Genomic DNA, 22,543 nt, shown 5'->3' on the forward strand with positions numbered 1-22,543 from the left:
GGAACTAATGAAAATTATTAAGAATCAAAAAAAATTCATGGTTCAGAAACCAGCTAATACAAATACTTAAATATCCACCCTAATTCATGTAGCATGTGCATTGTACAACTACTTTTACTTAGCAATTTGGTAAAATTGACCCAGAGTCTTAAAAATGTTGACAGTCTTTAACCCTGAAATCCCACTGTGAAATTGCTTTGTCTTTTCAGGACCTCAGGATAGAACTCCTTATCTTGTGGTGGTTCTTGTTGCTATTGGGAGAGAGAAAAGATAAAGGGATTTTAACATTTAATAAATACTGTTCTGTGTCATGAATCTTGCTGAGCACTTTGCATTTTATTCCATTTCACCATCACAATCAATCTACTAAATAGTGGCGTGGTTCAAAGCTTAGAGATGGTGAGACGGTGAGATCCCAACAGGTCACATAGCTTAATTAGGCCCCAAGTCAGGATTCAAGCTCAGCTCCATCTAACTCTGAAATTCTAATGATTTTTCTCTTATTACTAAATGGCTGTTTCTTGATGTTTATTATTTTGCTTCAAATCTCAATGCTCTAAGAAATATGGGGTTAGGCATGTATAGCGTGATGACAGAGTGCTTGCCTAACATATGGAAGGCCTCAGGTTTGATCCCTAGTTGCACAATTAATAAGTAAATAAATAAATAAATAAGAAATATAAAATTTTTGAGAGGTGACTATAATAAATTCATAACATTTATTTTCATGAGTTTTTCTTTTAACCACTTTTCCTTGCTTCATAACTCATACCAAGGGAATATACCTTCATGGCTCATACTAAACAGAAACAATTTAAGCATGCTAAATACTTGCTGGATATACTTACATGTTTGTATAATTTGGATGGATATAAAAAACCTTCATTAAAAAAGGCTTCCTCGTATAGATCACAGGCCCCAAAACTAAACTAAGCAGATCTACTCACCCAAATGATTTTGAAGTCTTCACACTCATATTCTCTCATTTTTATCATTACAACTTAAAAACAAGTATGTTATAAATAGAGATGAAATAATCTAGTATCTAAGGTATATTACAATGATTCAGAGCATGCATTCTAAGGACAGACTTTCTTATCATAAATCTATACCATGTACCTTTGACCAAGTTACTTAACCTTTCCAGATCACCCTTAATTTTCCCATGTATAAAATAACCTCAATAATGGTATGAACACACATAGTGGCTAGAAGGTTTAAATAACAAACTGAATACCAGTAACAAAGAACAATGCCTGGGCATATTGTGTTCAATATGTTTTAGATTTATGAAAAGTCATATAATAAAGAAAGAATGCTATTGCCAATGTTATATATAATAAAAGTCACTTAGGAAAAGATTTAACTGTCTATTACTATTGATATAATACATCAGTAACTAACTGAATGGCCTTAGACACATTGATGCACAACTATGTACATGTGTGAAATAAATTTCTGTGTGCAAGTCTTGAGAGAAATTTTTAAGTATTCAAGCATATACAAAAAGAAGTAATATAGGTCTCTTAGAGAGAGCTGACCCAATACCAACAAAGAGGTTCATGTTGTTCTAAGGTATAAAAAGTATTATGTCTCAGCCTTAAAACAATGGATCTTCAGGAGAAACCATTGTTGTCAACAGAAACTTTTTAAATTCTAAAAACTGAACTCAGCCTTCTTAAGAGGGCTGACTAGTTTCAACCTAATAAATATCCTTTAAAAAGTAATTTTGTGGGGCTGGGGATGTGGCTCAAGTGGTAGCGCATTCACTAGCATGCATGAGGCACTGGGTTTGATTCTCAGCACCACATAAAAATGAAATAAAGATATTGTGTCCACCTAAAACAAACAAACAAAAACAAGTAATTTGTGTACTGTGCTAGATATTAAACCTAAAATTAGAAATGGCCCTGGTAAATTGCTATGTGGCTTTTCTATACAGAAAGAACACTCAAAGCAGTATATCAAATATTAGTGACAAATTCTTTTGTTGATATTGAATCAAACACTTTACCATGCAGGTCCACTTGACAGAATTGAATTAGCTTGCAGGCTTTTCTCAAATGTAAATATTTGCTTTGGCTAAATAATGTTCATAGGAAACATTACATATTTCATGCAGCATAAAGATTACTTTTCATTGATTCAGAAAGCTTATGTTGCAACTAAGTCTGAAGGAGAAAGAAAATAGAATGAAAGCTTTTGAAACCAGAACTTTAGCTGCCACTACTACCTGCCCTACTCCAAGTTCATGTTTAATTAAATTTATATCTGCAATTCCATAAATGGTTGAATGTTCATACAACAAAAGTTATCTTCTTTGATCCTAAGATCAGATACTTACTGCTAACAACTCTTTAACCTCTAAGGAGATTTGGCCCCCTGCCAAGCTGTACAGCTTCTCCCATGGGGGTAGGCCCACCACTACTATCAAACTCCATGGGGGATGATGTGACACCAAGGAGTCCCAGGTTGCTTAGCAACAACCCCTATGACTGCTCTTCAGAGACTGCTAGGTAACATTGCTGTGTTTGACCTAGCTGTTCCCAAGTGCACTCCCAGCTCAATGGCTATCAAGAGGGCCAGGTTCACAGGAGGCCAGGGGCACCTGCTCCAGTAAGTGACTAGTTACATAATCTGCACACATATTTCTTAGAATGCTCTTCAACTGTCACTAAATAAAAATCAGAGCAGAGCTAGTTTCTACCCTGAAGGGTACCCTTGAAAGTATCCTTGATATAAACACTCTCCTTGGAGGTTCAGAGAAGCTGACAGAAAAACTAAAGCATCAGAAACAAAATCTGTGACCAAAAAATGTCTTAAGTTAAAAATATATATATATCATGAAGTCACATTTATCAAATCACATTTAGAATATGACTTTCAAATCTTCATAATTTCAAAGATTTTTACTGTTTAGCTATTTTCTGTTCATAAATGAAGAAATAGGGAAAACATAACTTAAATCACATTCCTCTTACCGAAAACCTGTAGCTAAGATATTTGAACACCTAACTATATTTCAGTACAGAAATTTCTAGGAAAGGCCTTAAATTCTTATCTAAAATTAAACCCACTTTTACATCTTCAGCCTCAACATTTAACATAGTTTCACATCCTAAAATTCAACAAGTCTAAAGTAGTCATTTTTTTTCATCCATAACTGATTTACACCTTAGAAGGCAGTCACCTACTTAAACAATTTATGAACTTACCCACTCAAACCATGAGTACAGCCATGCCGACATATTCCTTACCTCTGTTATAGGCAAAGAGTTGTATGCTCAGAGGTTCATGCATAGGCAGCCAGCACATACCACAGTACAAATAAGATTCCATTATTCCCCTAATTCGAAACTTTCAATCAAGTCCAATATATCCAGCATAGTATGAAAGGCAATTCTGAATCTCTTTCTTGTCCAGCTTCCAGCCACATTTCTTGTTGCTATCCCAAAGAGTACACACTTCATTATGTTGACTTAATTATAGTTTCTTAAATACATTTTGCAAGTCTCATTTGTGGACACTGTCCCCTTTGCCTGAAAAACTACTGGGTATCTTTCAAGATCTGACAATAAAAACACCACCTCCACACCAAGCAACTGGCCATGATTTTAAGATTTCTTATCCTTTGAACATGCTTCATACTTGATTCATATTGCTATGGGGACTTTAGTCACAATGTTTTCCAGTTATTTACCTATCCAATATTAATCCTCTGCCTCTTCAATGACTGGGACCTTGTTAGGTAAAGTCCATCTCCTCAGGCATATTCCATGACAGTAAGAAGATGTTTATATTATAATTTATTAATGATTAGAGAACAGTACTCCTAGGCAAAAATATATAAGGATTGTGAATCTTTTTATTTTTAACCTCTTCAACCTTCCAGGAGGCCATTACCCAATATCAGAGATGTGAAATAAAATAATTCACCAAAAACTAAAAATTCAATCTTCTGACTACTGAGCTTGTTGTCTTCTTTCTAAACTAAAGTGACTAATTATAGTTAAGTAATCAAATACCCCTACAGTGAGCTAATTCATCCAGTAAGAAGGTTAATAATAATCAGATTTCCTGTGTCTTTTTAATTTTTTTTATTTTGGGGATTTTAACCAAGAGCCTTACATATGCTAAGCCAGAGTTCTTCCACTGAGTTGCATTCCCTAGCCCATGTTCCCTATATTAAAAGCATAGTAACATGAAACTCAAGGGAGCTACATGTTTAGGTAACCAAATCCCCAAAAGCTGGTTTGGATCCATTCTGATTAGCAAATTTTATATATCTAGTTCATGCAGGAATTTTTTGGTGCAACTAATATAGGGGAAATAATATAACAACTAATTTAAAGCTAACTAAAAACTAAGAAAAAGTTATCCTAATTTGAAAACATAAAAATTCACAGTGTTTTACTCAACATCTGCCCTTCTCAAAGTACTAACTGAAATATTAAGTTAAATGAGCAAATCATGCACAAAAGACCATGAATGTAGCAGTCGAACATAACATCACAAATCCACTCAACCTTTCCTTTACCACCTTCAGAGCTAGAGATACATACAAGCCTTCATTCTCATGTTTTTCTGGAACTTCTTAATTTCATGCATATGCATAACCTTATTGCTAATTATTTTTATATTAGCAGTAATATGATTATCTAACTTAGACCAATCTATACACATTTTAATCAATGGAAATCTGAATTAATAGCCTATGTTGAAAAGACGAGGGAGAACTCCTAGTCTATTACGAGTGTGTGGATTCCATATGGTGCAAAGTCTGTGTTTCTTCAACCAGGAAGCTAGTACTATGGGAAATATTGGACTAGGCCATAAAGTACTCACAATAACAGAATAAAGTTTGTAGACAATTTTCCTTGATATATATTAAGACAAAATAGGCACATTATAATGTAGAATGCAAATGTATATATAAATTTGTAAGATCAATGTAAAATTTGAAAGAAGATTTGTCCCTTCAACAGAGAATTTTACCTATAAATTTAATGTCTGTATATTTCTGGGAATTATTTGGTGAAGAGAGTGAGAAGCCTCTTTTTTGTGGGTGTAACTCCTCCCTAGGTTATGTTAAGAGGGAGATTTCTTCTTGGATGTATGCACACACACACACACACCCATATGTAGGCTTGGCTTTAGCATATCATCACCACATTTAAACTCAATGTGCTACCCCACTTAATATAATTATTGATTTTTAATTTCAATTTAACCTTTATGACAGTTTTCTTTTTTTTTTTTTTTTTTTTTTTTTTTTGGTGGTGGTTCTAAGGATTGAACCCAGGGCCTTGTGAGGCAAGCATTCTACCAACTGAGCTATATCCCCAACCCTTCTTAAATTTTGAGACAAAATTCTTTATCTTTCCAATATTAGTCCTAAATATGTAGGTCCTCAGAGAACATCAAAGAATCAGTCCAAACCCTGACGATGAAAAGTGATGGACCCTAGAAATTGTAGGGAGACTTCTTAGTCTATTATAAATAAAAATTTATCAGTCTATAAATATTTTTGTGTTTATACACATATCAACAACCTATTAAAATAATTTTTGAATCATAAAGTACAATACTGATTATATGATTCCACAAAACATTCAAGGATGACCCTTAGCTATAAATTTAAACCCAAAGTCTTCATCCTGAAGTTTAAGGCCTTCTACTACATCCCCAATCTATCTTTTTAATTTTTTTCTGTTTTAGTATCTTTGCTCACTCTTGCTCTTGTTCAGAATGTTTGATCCACTCATGTAAATTCTATCAGTCCTTCAAGAACCATTCCAATTACTACAGGCTCTATACCATTTTTCTGATTAGCAACAAAGTTCACCTTCCTCTTAAACTCCATCACTATTTCTTTCATGGAACTTATTATACTCTTCCTTGAAGGACAGTTGTGTGTGCTCACCTCACTGAAACAGATAAAATTCTAAGTACCTTATAAAAAAGATGGAGTCCCAATCATTCCTATATGTACTACATTATTGAAAGCAAATGCCTGAATCTAGGAAGATGCTTTTATGTTTTTTTTAATTTTTTAATTTGTTCTAATTTGTTATACATGACAGTAGAATTCACTTTGACACATGGTACACAAATAAAGCGAAACTTCTCAATCCTCTGGCTGTACGTGGTACAGTCACACCCGTGTGTAATCAAATGTGTATATAGGGTAATAGTGTCTGTCTCATTCTACTGTCTTTAGGAGAATGCTTTTTAATAGGCATTTGCTTATATGAGTTTAGTTAACTTTTCATCTCAAAGATGCTTGTACTGACTTATAGAATTCCTTCAAACTTAAAGGAACCACCGTTGGAAATGAATCAAAAATAAATGGATATATGTAGCATTAAAATATGAAATTATAGGCTTTATTTAGAAACACAGGAACTTTTTTCAATGGGCTGACTTCATGATGAAGAACTGAAATCATATTATTCACATTGGTAAAATCATGTTGAGAAAAATCTGAAATCTCAAGAAATTAAAAGACTTCCCTAGCATCTTATGACTAATTAAAAACTGAGTTGGCTACACAAAAACTTTTTAATTTCCAGTTTATTTTGTTTATTTATTTCCAGTGTGATTTCCCCCAAAATTATGTCCTAAATTATAATAGTATCAAAAATGTTTTCTCAAATGTGAGTTGAAAAAATAATTATATAAAGAGGAAAGAGTCCCTTCTTTCTTATTATTTTTCTTTAAGATATTTTAGTGTGAATAATTTAAAATAAAATTAATTAATTAGAAGATTACACTGAACAAGATTTATTTATACAAAATTTATTTGCAACTTAAACTACAAAGAATATAGTCAAGAATCAGGATATTAAAATATACTGTTGTTCAGTATATAATATATATACTGAATATGTACTGCTTTTCAGTTATAAATATATAGTATATACTGTTATTCACTTATAAATTTCATGAAAAATCTGTTAATGATGCTTACAGTTTTTACACATAACACAGTTTATAGGTTTGATCAAAGTCTATTTATGCCTCTCTTTGTTTTAATCCATTTGTCAGTAGTTTTCAGGATGATAGTAAATATCTTTTTCTGCTCAACATTACCCTTTGAAAAACCTTCCTTTCTCTTACTGTTTGATTCAATTGTTTCCAAAAATGATAAGAACCAGATCAGACAAATCAGTGTTTCAATTGTCTCTAGTTGCAATGATTATTTCAGAAATGGTGTGACTCACATGTGCCCAACAGGCTTATTACATTTTCCCAACCACAGCAATTGCTTCAAGGATGGGCTTATGATACAAGTTGGTCCATCCTAGGACTTGCTTCAAAGCCACTGAGCACAGACACACAAGACACACTTTTTCTTTGAGTTCACACTTGAGTATTTAGTTTTGGAACTGTCAGTAGCTATTTTCTCACTAACTAGAGCTTGAAAATGAAGCCAAGTAGAGGAATAGTAGATTCAAGAAGGAAAACAGGTCGTTATACAATAAACTTCAGATCAAGCTATGACTAAAGACACAGTATTTCAGTTACATAAATCTGATAAATTTCTCCTTTCTTTTTATGCCAATTTGCTGTGAGTTTTCTATCAATGGTTAACAATAATAACTATAATATTCCTAAAAAAATGTGCTTAACAGAGTTTCTCGTCACTCAAGAGCTTTAAAAAGTCCATCTAGAGGTAAAACAGTGATACAACATACTTGAGATAAAACAACAGCAGAAAGGTTTAAAATTAAGAAGACAGATGACTTTGACTTAAAAAAAAAAAAAACTTCAAAACCTTCAAAAGTGTTTGACTTTTATGTCAGTTTCGCTCCATATAGCATCCTGAGAAACACCTTAATCCCAGAAAAAAAAAAACGGGATATTTAACCATGCTAAATTGAAATACAGAGATATTTGCATTAATTTGCATTAACAAGAAGACAAGGGGTCATTGGGTCATGGAGGACTCAGGCAGGTGGTAGTGAGGCAGTGAGGTTACTTTGGTTGGTAGGAAAGAAGATGGTAGAAGACTAGCCAGAAGTACACAATCAAGCTCTCCATTAACTTGTGTTGATAGAAATTTGGAATCCACTGAAATACGTCTTAACTCTGGTCACTAAAAGCAAAGAGAATGAAAATAGCTAGAAACTATAAAAATGTTACTTTGAGGTGGTAAAAGACAGATGTAGATCAAGGTAGCTTAGTGATGCTGGAATAAGGTTCAGAAATGGTGACAAGAAAGCATGTAGTTGTTGTGGAAAACCAATTAAAAAAAAAAAGCATGTGGGTGAAATGTCTGTCACTATGGTTAGGAAAACGATGAGGAAGGTAGTAAGATCCATGGCAGGTGAGAGGTTGAGGGGACAGGGGCAGCTATTTCAAATCAATGAGTAAAGAGTCAACTACAGAACAAAGGGAGTTGGGACAGAACTAACCATTAAAAATAATAATAAATTTAGATCACTACTTTATTCCTTACTAAAATAACATTCAAGCAGTTAAAAATTTAAAGAGAAACAAAAGACACCAAAAGTACAACAAGCAAACAGATCGACAGTTTTGCAAGTAGGAAAGGACTTCTCAAACTTCACAAAATCAGAGATAATGTGAGAATAAATTGATAGATCTGACATTCATAATAAATAAAATATCTACAAAGCAAAGCATCCTAAATAATTTGTGACTTCAAAAAAAGCTGATTTGGGGGTTAGGGTTGTGGCTCATCAGTAAAGTACTTACCTAGCACATGTGAGGTGCTAGGTTCAATCCTCAACACCACATAAAAATAAATAAATAAATAAAGGTATGGTGTCCAACTACAAGTATAATATATATATATATATATATGTTATACATATACACACATACACATGTATGTGTGTATATAATACACATGTATGTGTATATATATATACACACACATATATGTATATATACACACACATGTATTTGTATGCATACACACACACACACACACATATATATATGCTGATTTTAAAAATTGCAGCATAACAGACATGCAAATTGCTAATATCCTAACAAATAAAATCTCTTGCAACAAAAAATGGAAAAATAAGCAAAGAATATGAGTTATTCATGAAAATAAATTCAAAATGTTCAATATACATATTGCTTAACTCAAAATATTCAGCCTACCAGTCAAAATAAGATGAAACATGTACTATCTTTTCCCACCAATTTATAAATTGTATAATTCAACTGTGGCTTAGTGGCCTAGTACCTCTGAGTTCAATCCCCCACCCAATTTTTTTTTAAATTTACAAATTAATGGGGAAAGATAGTACATGCTTTAAACATATATTGGTATGTTAGTAAAAATGTTACTTTGAGTGTAAATCACAGACTTACCCAAAAAGAAATTTTGCAAAATATAATAAAAATCCTCAAAAAATTAATATCCTTTGACCAAGCAACTTTATGTCTGGAAATGTATTCAAAGGAAATAATTAAGATATGTATAGGGCTGCTGTTGTGCTCAGCGGTAGAACATTTGCCTAGCATGTGTGAGGCCCTGGATTCGATCCTCAGAACCACATAAAAAATATAAAGATAAATAAAGAAATAAAATAAAGGTATAAGAAAAAGAGTACAGATACAATATAAAATCATTGACAGCATTATCTACTATGATATTGCTTATAAAGCTGAATGTGGTAATATTCTGCATATCTAAAAGCAGGATATTCATTAGGTAGTTTAATAGAATGCTATATATCCCCTAAAGTCTATAATTTACTACACTGGGAAGATATATTAAGATCTATCTGGAAAGATACATTAAAATGATTTATTAAGTGGGAAATAGGGCATATGTGATATAATTTTGTTTCATAAAAAGCTATATATATGCAAAGAATAATTTTACAATTTTATTTCTAATTGGCCAGCCAACTAAATAGATTCTATTGTTTTTCAAATATTATTCTGAATTTCTGACTTCATTGGAATGTGTATTATCACAGAAACTCTTTAAAAATTTAAAAGTTTAAAAGTTTGTGATACTTTAGGTGGGACCAGTACTACTTGGGTATAATTTCACATCTGTAATTCTTCATGAAGAACTGAATTGCAAACACATGCTACATTTAAACATTGCTAAAGTTTAAAACAATGTGTTTTTATGAGTTAGCTACTTTTAAATTTTTTATTTTGTGTTAAATCAATGCCTATCACAGGCACAATAAAATTAGAAAGTAGCCTTTCAGCAAACTGGAAATGCCAGTTTTCTCATGCCCTTAATATCTAGAACTTATCTAGCTAAAAACTTTTTACACAATACTTTTTATAAAAGGAAAGTATTATTTATTTTTTCTTTTCTTTTTTTCCAATCTGCTGGGGGTGGTGGAGTTTGTCTGTAATTCCATTTACTCAGGATGTTAAGTAAGATTGCTTAAGCCTAGGAGTTCAGGATCAACCTGGTCAATCTAGTGAGACCTACCTCCATAAATTAATTTTTTCATTAAATTTGTTGTTCCTACTCATTTTTATCCTGGCAATAGCAATTTTAAGAAGAAAAAAAATATCCCTCCCCTTATAGACAGGTCTCATTTCCTCATTATCAAATTTGTATAGGACAAATGAATGGAAAACCTCAAATGACCTGGTTCATTTCAGAGGTGTAGAACTTTTACCTTGGCAGTATACACTAGATGCACTGCACAAGTTATTGTGTTACTTTTTGCAACCATCTTTGCAACTAACACTGAGGATGACAGCTGAGCATGTGCCACACTGCAGTGGCTGATAAGAATGTCCAAGTAAGCGGATGAGCTAGGCATTTTATTCAGTTTGAGTTATGATGGTCAAAGAGCTGTGGATGCATGCATCAATCAAATCTGAGCTCTGATACTTTCTATTAAATGACTTCGGATACTCTCTTCACCTATTCATCTGGAAAACAGCCTTACACCAACACTCACAAGACAGAGAATAAGCGAAACACGTGAAAATATCTAGTTTGAGGCATGGCAAGTTGCTTAGTAAACACTAGTTGACCTTTTTTAAACATATACAGTCATTTCTATGGAAAGAATAAAATAACTACTTTCCCATTGAAAAATTTCAAACTTCTCTTCCAAATTGAAAATCATATTGTACATATAGGGATTCCACTTTTGTCCTTAATTCAACCCTTCCTCTGGAAAACAGCTCTGTGAATAATCTGTACTACCAGCCTTTCCCACACTCATGAGTCCTTTACAGTGGCTAAAGAGAGAATCAAGGCTCTCTTTTAAATATTAAATATAAGTTTTATTTGATCCTGTGTTCTGCTCCTCCTCCCTACCCAACTTTCTCCTCCATCACTTTAATTAATGCTGGAAGAGTCTTCAACACTAGTTGATCCATTTTCTTACTTGCCATTTCCTTAAAGCCATGTGTCAAATCAAAAGTTCTTTTAATCCTTCTTCTGCTATTTCCTTTTATGACTATGACCTGTTGATCATGCTACACGTTTTGAAGCTCTACATTCACTGGTTGCTATGACAATATTCTTTCCAGCTTCTCCTCTTGGGCTTCTGAGCGATCTCATTTCCCAGCCAACTACTTTCTCCTAGGTCTCATTCTACCTACCTACCACGGGAGGTGTCACCATTGTACTTCCTTCATGCCAATGTCAATTAAATCTAGATCTCTTGAGCTTCTTATTCAACAGCCTCTTGGACATCTTACTTTTGATTTATCTTTCACTATCATCTTTGATTTCTATTGTATTTGTTTCCTAAATCTGCTGTAACAAATTTCCACAGAATAAGTGGCTAAATACAACAGAAATTTATTTTCTCATAGTTCGGGAGGCTAGCAATTCAAAATCAAGGTGTTAACAGAGTTAGTTCCTTCTTTTAGATGCAAAGGGAGAATCTGTTCCATGCCCCATTCTTAGCTTCTGGTTGTAGACAGCAAACCTTGGCATCCTGTGGTTTAAAGTTGCGTAACTGCAGTCTCTACCTCCATTGTCACATGTTCATATTCCTTCTATATATTTCTGACCTCTATTAAAAGACATCCTTATCCCAGTATAACCTCATCCTAACTAATTGCATCTAGGTGACCCTATTTCTAAATAAGGTCACATTCTGAGATTCTGGAAAGAACATGAATTTGAGGGATCCATAATCTAGTATACCCACCAAATCTACTCACATTCTCACATTGCTATGTTCACAAGTAGCGCTAGCTTACAACTACTAACCAAGGATCTGAGAAATATTCTTGACTGCTCCCTCTCTGTATAACTTCATATCCTAGATATTATTAAGCTTAATTATTTTCAGGTCCTGATATTTATGGAATGTGAATAGTCTTCATTCCTCATTCTGTTGCTCTAACTCACTCCTTAGAAACTCTTGCTTTGAACAACTAAAATAGTTTGTTGAATGCCCTTCAAAACTAACTTTTTCAGAGGTTACATGTACAACAGGTCATGTATGTATATATGGTTGAAAGACACTAGAAATGTGTTGGGTTCCCGCCGCCCCCCCCCCCCGCTGGTATTTTCTAACTTTTCAGTACTGTGGAAAGTTCCACTTCTGTACTACAATGCCACAAAACTATGATGGATATCCTTCCTGAGGAATAGAGGAACTAAGAACTAAGAGGCATAACAGTTTCTGTGGAAGCATCAGCCTTTGTAACTTCTTCTTTTGACTTGACAGATTCTTAACAAACCTTCCAAATGTTACAAAATCCATCATACCTATCATCTGGTTTTTTATAAGATTTCAAGACCTCTTTGGGAAAGCCAAACAAAATGAACTTATTTCAGCCTTTTGAGATTTAATATTATCCCTGACTCCAGAGGCTCTATGATAAAAGTACTTATTTTCATTTATAAAAATAAACAGATATCATAAACAAATGTAATCACATGAGTTATAAGCCTTCCTTGTTTACACACACACACACACACACTGATTTTAAGAATAGTGTTGTCTTCTCAAGATACATTAGGTCAGCCCATCAAAATTAGTCTGGAAGTAAATCATTTTGTGATTATTAAAATTAAGCAGGCTTGGGGAGACTACTCAACTCTTTCCTTTCTTCTATGGCTTTCCTCCTGAAGCTATCACATGGGGCCTCAGTTTCCCCCTTTATTTCACTCCCTAAAATGAAAAACTATAGTTACCAATGCTGATTCCCACACCCCATGGAAATGGGGTTTCCTCCTTCATCAGCATAACACATTTTAGGGTTTATAAGGAAGCCAGGAGTGTGGGAAGGAAGAGTCCAGGAAGGTGTCTGGCTCCATTTTTACCATTTGTGAAATTCTTTTGTTGTTGCTCTTTCAAACAAGTCAACTCTCCTTTTAACAAAGAATACAACTCTTGGACATAGTCATGTTCTTAAGACTAGAGTGACTGGAGGACACAAATCTAATCTGTTCTGTAAAGTCTGTAGTATGAACTATCCCTGGGAAGACTCATAAAACTGCTTTTTTTTTTTTTTTGCAGCTGCAAACTGGAAGTCTTTTATCATATCGTTTATTGTTTGCTTCTGATGTTCAGAAAGGAATAGTTTTTTTTTCCTAATTCAATCAAACTTTTGCATTGAAAATATTTGCTGTCAAGCCATTCAGGGCCAAGTCTCATCAACATCTTGAAATACAATTTTTAAATTGCTCTCATTCTCAATTTCAGTGGAAATCTAGCCTTGATTAACCTAGTTAGTATTAAAAAATACCTTAAGCAAGAAATATTACTGAGAAAAGTTGCCACAACTTTTAAAAATTTGTTTGCTGTACTTGAGCTCTAAATTTCAAAGGAAGTGAAGTGTTTTATCTCAACCCTCTCTCCACATACATATAAAAACATATTTGGTCCACTAAGAAGCCTCCATTCCTCTAGAGCTGTCTACATTTTGTAAATATATAATTTCTACCAAAAATCATTTTATGATGTTCTTTAAAGATTAGATACAAGTCTAGCATACAACCAAGATATTCTACTCCTAAGTATCTACCCAAGATAAATGAAAGCCACTGATATAGCAAAGACTTGCATGTGATTTGCATCATTCATAACAGCCCCAAGTAGGAAATATTTTAAATTCCCATCAACTAGTAAATAGACAGAATATGGTATATGCATATGATGAAAAATTATTCAGCAATAAAAACACATACCACAACGTGAATGAACCTCAAAATCATCATGCTAAGTTAATAAAGTCATAAACAAAAGAACACATGATATATAATTCTATTTATATGAAATATTCAGAAAAGGCAAATCTGTGGAAACTAAAAGGAAATTAATGGTTGCCTAGAGCTAGGATGAGAACAGTGACTATAAATAGGCATGAGCCATCTTAAAGTGATGAAAATATCCTAAAACTAGGTTTTAATGGGAGTTTTACAACTTGGAGACTGTTATAAAAATCATTGATAGGGCTAAGTTTCTCAAAATCATTTGCCTGTAAAAGGGATACACTGTATGATTTGTAAACTTGCAAATTATACTTCAAATTTGTAAAAAAAAAATCTGTAATGCAAACTGCAACTGTAATATTATGAGGAAAATTACATTTATTGATTATCAATGTAAACTGGTCAGCTTAAAACTGACCAATGAAGAGAAAAAAATCCTTTAACAGAAATAAAACTTGCCACATTTTTTAATATTCTGCATAATGTAATCCATTATTAATATGATATTTTGTTGAATGTGGTGAAGATTAAAAAGTCAATTACTAAAAACTTCTCCAAATTTTCTTCTCATACTTTGCTTCAAAATTGAACTTTTGTACTTCCTAAACACCTTCTTAGAAAGGAACTCTCTTAAGTTAGTGTCAGTACAGGGGCACTGAAATATGCTTAACAATCTCAGGAAACAAATTTTTGAAATATGCTGAGCTAACTAACCTCGACCCAGAACCTACTTGCCTGACGTCCCAGTGCTTCCTGTGAGCTTTATGGTAATCAGTTCTCATTTTAATAATTCAAATTCTGTGCTTTTTGAATATTAAATTCCAGGGAGACATTTTCAAATGTGTGGCAATGTCTATAAGAAGGAAGGCATCTTATGAGAGAGGAAGTGGACAGATGGAGTTTGAATCTAGAAGTATACAAAGAAATGCTTCAAGAGTAATTCTAAAATGGGCGTGGTAGTTCATGCCTATAATCCCAGAGACTAGGGAGTCTGAAACAGGAGGATCGCGAGTTCAAAGCCAGCCTTACCAATTTAGCAAAGGCACTAAGCATTTTAACAAGACCCTGTCTCTAAGTAAAATATTTTTAAAAGGGCAGGGGATGTGGCTCAGTGGTAAAGTGCTCCTGGTTCAATCCTGGCTTTTAAAAAAAAAATGTAATTCTGATCCATTTTCAGTATCCAACCATTGATGAGTGTTTTAGTTTTCATTTTATTTTTTCTAAGTGAGAGTTTAAGTGGTCATCAGCTTTAGATAAGGACCTACAGGGTCCTGCATGGACTCCAGTTAACACCACCACCTGCAGGGACAGGGATGTTTCAGTGATTTCCTTGCGCCTAGCTCCTGCCCTTCGCTTTTCTGAAGGATGAGTTAGGCAGGCTGCTCTTTCAGGGTTAAGTTCTACCAAGACCTGAGGACCTGTGTTCTCAACCTGACTTGGGAAGGCACTGTGACCCCGGGGATTGGGTAAAGCAGGATCATCTGCCCTGGAAGGCACCTTCAGAAACTTCCACAAAGGGCTGTGGCAGCAGCAGTTTCCTGAGACCTAGGAACTCTGCCCCTTCTGCTCCTGCGACCACTTTGCACTCAGGTCCCTCTTCAGGGGCCGCCCCAGGTCCTAGAAGAAGGAAAAAGTCCAGTCGCTACAAGCGAGGTCATCCATTTTACTCACCTGCATAGTCTATCAAGAAGGGACAGAAACCGGTAGAATGAGGTGACTTCACTAAAGTCACACAGCTTACCGCTGGAAGAGCTGGTTGGAACGCGTATCCCTGCTGACCCCGTGGCCACTAGCTGCCTGGGGCTTGGACAGAGCTGCCCAAAGAAAACGACGTGGCATTGCCGGCGCGATTGTAAAAAGGCTCAGCAACTCCTAACAGGAGGTCACCAATACCCACCTTCAGTGGCGAGTGAGCTAAAAGCAGATGACCAGACATTCCGGATTACGCCTGTTGACCTGAGCGCCTCCTTTCACTCTAATAAAAGAACCCTAGCTAGCAGTTCAAGATTTGGTCCACCTAGTAAGAGATATCTGCCTTGAATTTCCCCAATGCTGTGCAGACCCAGCGGAAAATGGGAAAGTTGCACTTACATCGTTTGCTCAGTCTCCCCGACTCCCCTATTCCCTTCCCTCCGTCCTTTCATCAGTGACACCGATTCCTGTTCCCGATCCTCCAGGTACATACCAGCCGCGCGCAGAGATGCCGGCGTTGCCTGGGCCAGGTCCTCTCTCCCTAGGGCTCTCCCAGCCTCGAGGCGACGCTTAGCTGCGACGCGGGCTCTAGCTCACTGCCGCCTCTACAGTCCACCGGGTTGTGGCCTCGTCTGAGTTGCTGGACTAGGGAGCAGCCAGGCGGTGGCGGCGATTTGTGGGGCGGAGGGAGCGACCGGATCCCGCCCCCGGCAGCAGAGCAGGCTCCAGTCCTAGGAGCACAACTGGTTACCGCAGAGCTCCCCAGGGCAATTCCCTGCTGGCCACTGGGGGAAAGCCTTTTTCCTGCGTACAAGCACGTTAACAGACGACTAACTAATCATCCAAGATCGTCACAGAACCCGTGTCTTCCCCGCTTGCCACTCCCAGTTCCCCTGGGTGAGGTTGTGTTAAGAATTCGCAGGCGACCATTGAGGAAATTTCGCACTTCTAGCTGCTCTGCTCACTGACGCTACCAGCCGGTTTTGGTAGACCGATTTGTGCACACCCCTAGGGTTTGGGCTCCAGGTGCCCTAAGTTTGCCCTTTGCTCTAATTGTGGCTATTTGGAGAAGGTAGGACTGTGCATAGTTCCTTATCTGCACCTAGAATCTGGGTCTTCGTGTTTATTAAGTTTTTATTGACAGATTGGAAAACAAAATAGAATGCAAGACTTTTTGTGCAAAGAAACGCAGGGCTCTATGTATATTGAATTTGGCGATTAGGTTCTCACTAAGGAAAATAATGACCTTACTATTAAGGTCTCCTTTTGCCCTTAAAAGTTTTAGAAAATGGATCACCATGCTGCTGATAAAAATTAAGAAGTTCTTTTCTCCTTGAGAAAGTGGTTTCTCACTGAAGTCCTGAGATCCCCTCTAAGAGTCATAATTATTCAATCTTCTGAATGTTATTAATCTGCTTATTCTGTCTCTGGCTTCCTGGAACTGAAGGCCTATGATACTTGACACTTCCCTACTATTTACAAATTTCCCTTTTAGCCAAGGCCATGTGAAACATGAATATATGTAATTAGGTAAACATCCACTTAAATTGTCTGCAAATAGTGCTATAATTAGGTTCTTTAAATTATTTAATATTCATAACCCTACAATGTAATAATAATTATCTCTATTTGCAGATAATAAGCTGAGGCACAGTAAGGTTAATGATGTTGAAAAGTTTGGTAAATCCAAACAGTTTTGAACTCAGGTCTTTCTGCTTCCAAAGTTAATGACATTCCTTAAGTTACACCCTGTTAATAAAGGTTGTGATTTTTCTTAATGGTTAAAGAGGTACATTTTGTTTTCTAAGAACATAGTTTCTTGTGTATCATACATATATTAATAAGAAAGATTGGGATTTTTTATCTTTAGTACAACTTAAAAACTTATTATTTGGCATGTTTCTAAAGCCTAATATTATTATATTCTATAAAAGGATAAATTTTATCTAAGTTAAATTATTCTAAAGCTTATTTATTTTAGGGATCTTGTGATAAAGAATAATGCTAAAATGTTTTAACTTATGTATTATACTACCATGATTAGATTTTTCTGAAACTATTTCTTATACTCAAAAAATTTGTTCAGTGTCGGGTGCAGTGTCACATGCTCTAATCCCAGTGGCTCAGGAGGCTGAGGCAGTAGAACCCAGCCTCAGCAAAAGTGAAGCACTAAGCAACTCAGTGAGACCCTGTCTCTACATAAAGTACAAAATAGGGCTGGGGATGTGGCTCAGTGGTTGAGTGCTCTTTAATGCAATCCCCAGTACCACTCCCCCCCCAAATTTGTTTTATAAAACCTGAAATTTGGATAAAATAATTAAACCCCACTGATATGCTTTTAAACTACATATCTGAAATAATCAGCACCGTTGAAATATATGCCCAAAGAGGGCTGTATACCCAATATCTAGAATAGCACCTGTACAAAACAGGTGCTTAGTAAGTACTTTTTAAATGAATAAATATTTACATCATTTCTCCACTTAAGGAAAAATAATGACTTACAAAATGCTATTTATTACAATATTTTTGTCTATTTAAAGCAGATTGAAAATGTTGGTGGCCTCTCATTTCCACAATGAAAGTAAAAAGGTGATATAGTCAGATAGATACCTTGAAGGTTTGCACTAGCTGCTGCTGGGAATGGTAGACGAAACCTGACCATAAGTCCAAAGTGTTTTTGAATCAAGAAATTGGTGTTAGCAGTAGTTTCACATATCATGTGAAATTATGTCAAGTGTATGATTTTAAATGCAGAAAGTTTAATTAATTCAACTTGGAGTTGTATCAAGTAATATGATGCAAAAAGAAAATAAAGAGAAAGTTTAGATGCTGTCTTTGAGTAGCTGCAGGATAGGGCTATGTGATTAATTTAAGACTAGATAGAAAAATAAAGGAAGACAAAAGACAGAAGAAAAAAATAAGAACCAACAAACAACAACTTTTGATCAAACAGGAATTAGGAAGATAAGAGGTTGTAGTCAAAAGGCAAGATAGTTTTCTTTGAAGTTTTGGTGGTATAATAGTAACATTCTTTATGGAGGAGCTCTCGGTGGGGTTGGGTGACAGAATGAAGATCAAGAAAGTGAAGATTAAGATGTTCACGTGATAAAAATGTACCAGTGAGTAAGGAAGGAATGAGTAAGATACCAAAGATTTTCAAGAATGCAGTGGAATGATCTGAAATTGAGTGGATGACTATGCAAATTTGGGGAAGAAGGTACATATCTAAGGAAGAAGAGACTAAGTAGATCAAGGGTTGGTATAAGAGGTGGTTATCAGTGCAGTGCTGGGGAGCTACAAGGATGCCAACACTGCCTCCCTCTATCCCCATGGCCCTAGAGTATGGGACACTGGGCAGTCTATATTGAAGGAACAAGTAGGGGAAACTATTCTCAGAAGCAAGCTGATTTTCACCTAAAGCCAGAATATGGAGAAAGTATTAGTGAATATTTTATAAAGGTAGTGGTATTTTTCAATGTTGAATAAGGATTCTGCAAGTTCAGAGTGGTTAGATGGAGGAGACAAAGTCAGCTTCTTGACCCTGCAACCTGTGCATTTCCATAAGGCTTTGCTTAATGCTCTGCTATCCCTCCCTTGAAATACTTAATTTTTTAACAAAGAGACTACATTTTCATCTTGCATTGTGCTCTGAAGAGTACATAACCAAAACTGTAAGGAAGAGTAAAGAAATGGAAGGATGGATGAAGCAAGAAGCAGCATAAGCCCTCTGGAGATTAAAGTTTTGGAGAAACTAGATGTAGGAGGTTGTATTTTGAGGGGAGATCAAGATTTGCAGGGAGAAAGGATGTGACAACAAAGTTTCAAATTGATTGGGTTCTACTCCCTTTAGGGCCAGACTGAATGTGATCTGAGTAGCAAAAGGTGAAAGTAGTCATTTTACTCCATGTTTCTGTATTGGAATGAGTTAGTTTCCTAGAGTGACCATAACAAATTATCACAAATAGGGTGACCTAAACCAGAAGAATTCTATTATCTCACAGTTCAGGAAGCTTTCATATTCATGCTTCTCTGTGTTTATCCTCTACTGACTTGTGTTCTCTTCTTATAGGGATACTTGGTCACTAGGATTAGGGTCCACCCAGGTAATCCAGAATCATCTCACATGGAGATCCTTACCTTAATTACATCTTCAAAGAAACTTTTTCCAAATAAGGTCACATACAAAGGCATTAGAAATTAGAATTTTGACAAATCTTTTAAGAGACCACCATTCAATCTGCTATAACTAGGGTTGCTGAGGCAACAGGAATAGCTAGGTTGAATGACACTGGCAGGTGATAGATTTTCAGTTTTATTTGGCAAACTGAAATATCTATAATAAAATGAAGATTATTAATACTTCTAAAGCTTTTCAATAATAAAATTTAATAGGTATGAAATTCTGAAGGTTAAAACTGTCCAGAGAGATGTTACATCCCTGAGAATTGTTATCTATCTTTGGGGACAAAAAGGCATTGAGGCAAAAAGTTATGTACCTGAGACAGGGCCAAATCTAGTTAAAAGGAATTGAAGAAATAGGATTATCTGCTCCTTCTCTTTCCCTACCCTACATTCTAGGCGACATATGTGGTTCCCTAGTACTAAAGCAGAGTCTATAGTTTGACTGTATTTCATATTTCATCTGACCCTAAAAATGTGAAATTTAGAAGTGACAGAGTAGTGTTTGTTTCTGACATTAAAGCTAGTTTCCCAAACCATGACTTATAGAGGACAATCTATATATCATAAAAAATGGAGAAGAATATGTTGAAATCAAGACTAACTGTGCTACCCCATTCTCTTCCTCCAGCTGATCAGTACTCTGAGAAATATCCAAGTGTAATCAGAGCCAAATGGAACTCACATTAAAAAGCATAACTCTCTGGTCCTTACTCCATTCAGCTAAAGACAGAACAGGTGCTACAAATTCTACCAGTTTCCATGCATCATATTCCCAGTGATGATATTAAGAAGATTCCAAATTGTGGCAGGTGGGTAGCAGCATAACTAGACCAAGCTTAGAGAAGATGAGATGAGTATCCATTTGGGGTTGGCCTCTAAGGAAGTTGCCCTGAAGCTAAATTTACACAACATAGTGGCCTATGGCTTAAGGGCTTGTTTGTGACCCTGTCTTTGCTGTGTAGTAGGAAGAATGCTACTAACCCACATTCATTAAGGGAAAAGTTGGGCAATGGAAGGATTGTGAAATGGAACAATTGGCTTTTAGAAGATAAGAGACTGTAGAATGAGAAGCAGAGGGAAAGGAAGAGACTTATTTCTTTTCATTATGTAGAATAGAAATTTTCTAAGAAATGTTCCTGGTCAGTGGGGCATAATTTTGCAGAGTAACAGGGAATATGAAAAGACCACTGAAAGCAAGAAACCCTGGGTTCCAATCTCAAATGGCACTAACCATGGCTTTGTAACCTCAGTGAAGTCAGTTTTCTCATGGCTGAGGGAAGATAAATGACTAAAGTATTGCCCTGAACTAAAATTCTGCAAGTGTCTGAATTGACTTTCTTATTAAATCTAAATTCAGCACAACATGTAGAACATTGCCTATCTACTTGCATCCCACTGTAATTCTTATCATTTTCCAAAACAAATCCTATTTTCCGAATAAGCTAAGAAACTTCCCATTCCATGTAACTTCCTTAGTCCAATTTTCATCATTGATACCTGAAGATATGCTTATATTTAGTACCTTCCACTCTTAAGTAATATCACTAAATTTCTCCAAAGTACTATTCACAAAATGTCTACTTCGGAAAGCTTATGGATGAAAAATTTCCATTTCTGTGCAATTCATTCAAACATGTTCAAAGTTGCTGTCCAAACTATATGCCTCTTTTTCACATGCTTGGGGAGTATTGCAATTTTATTTTTATTTTTTTTAAATTGCTTTTTTTTTTAAGTACATGACAGCCGAATGAATCTCAATTCTTATTACACATATAGAACACAATTTTTCATATCTCTGTATATAAATTATGTTCACAACAATTCATGTCTTCATACATGTACTTTGTATAATGATGTCCATCACATTCCACCATCATTGTTAACCCCCTGCCCTCTCCCTTCCCCTCCCACTCCTCTGCCCTATCTAGAGTTCATCTATTCCTCTCATGCTCCCTTTCCCTACCCCATTATGAGTCAGTCATCTTATATCAGGAAAACATTCACCATTTTGGGGGATTGGCTAACTTCACTTAGCATTATCTTCTCCAACTGCATCCATTTACCTGCAAATGCGCTTATAGATGGATGGATTAAAAAATGTGGCATATATACACAATGGAATATTACTCAGCAATAAAAGGAGTATAGCAATTTTAAACTATTTAAGGGTAGCAGGTTGTTTTACCAATAAAGAAAAACATAATTCTCTCTTAAGTTTTTGACATGCCCTTACAATTTTTCATCTGTATTGTCTCTTTATTATACAGTAATTTTCATAGTAGATCATTTATTATGGCCATGAATTCCACAATAACTATAGACAAGTACAACGGATGTTGTCGTATAAAATTAATCAAGTCTTTTTTTTTGATTCAGGTAGACTCTAATTTAACCATACCCATAATCACGTTGGAAATTAGGTAGTCTCTGAAAAAAAAAAAAGAAGCTTTTTAGGATGTTCCTGGACATTTGGACTTGAAAGCTAACCTCTTTTAAAAACTTGTTAAATTGTAAACTTAA

At 35.3% G+C, this 22,543-nt stretch overlaps 1 protein-coding gene across 4 annotated transcripts in view; it reads right to left on the minus strand.

Annotated features, from left to right (window-relative positions):
- The window catches only part of Pkib (cAMP-dependent protein kinase inhibitor beta), a 106,023-nt gene extending 89,289 nt beyond the window's left edge, over nucleotides 1-16,734 (minus strand). For 2 of the 4 annotated variants that reach the window (XM_078019275.1, XM_021720382.3), the window contains exon 1: nucleotides 16,332-16,734. The gene's annotated coding sequence lies outside the window, so the exon portion shown is untranslated. Of the gene's footprint in view, nucleotides 1-16,237 lie in introns of all 4 variants that reach the window. The other 2 variants (XM_021720383.3, XM_021720381.3) reach the window with 2 other exon arrangements.
- Nucleotides 16,735-22,543: the final 5,809 nt, after the last annotated feature.

This window comes from Ictidomys tridecemlineatus, chromosome 8 (genome assembly GCF_052094955.1).
Source record: "Ictidomys tridecemlineatus isolate mIctTri1 chromosome 8, mIctTri1.hap1, whole genome shotgun sequence".
Lineage (NCBI taxonomy): Eukaryota > Metazoa > Chordata > Mammalia > Rodentia > Sciuridae > Ictidomys > Ictidomys tridecemlineatus.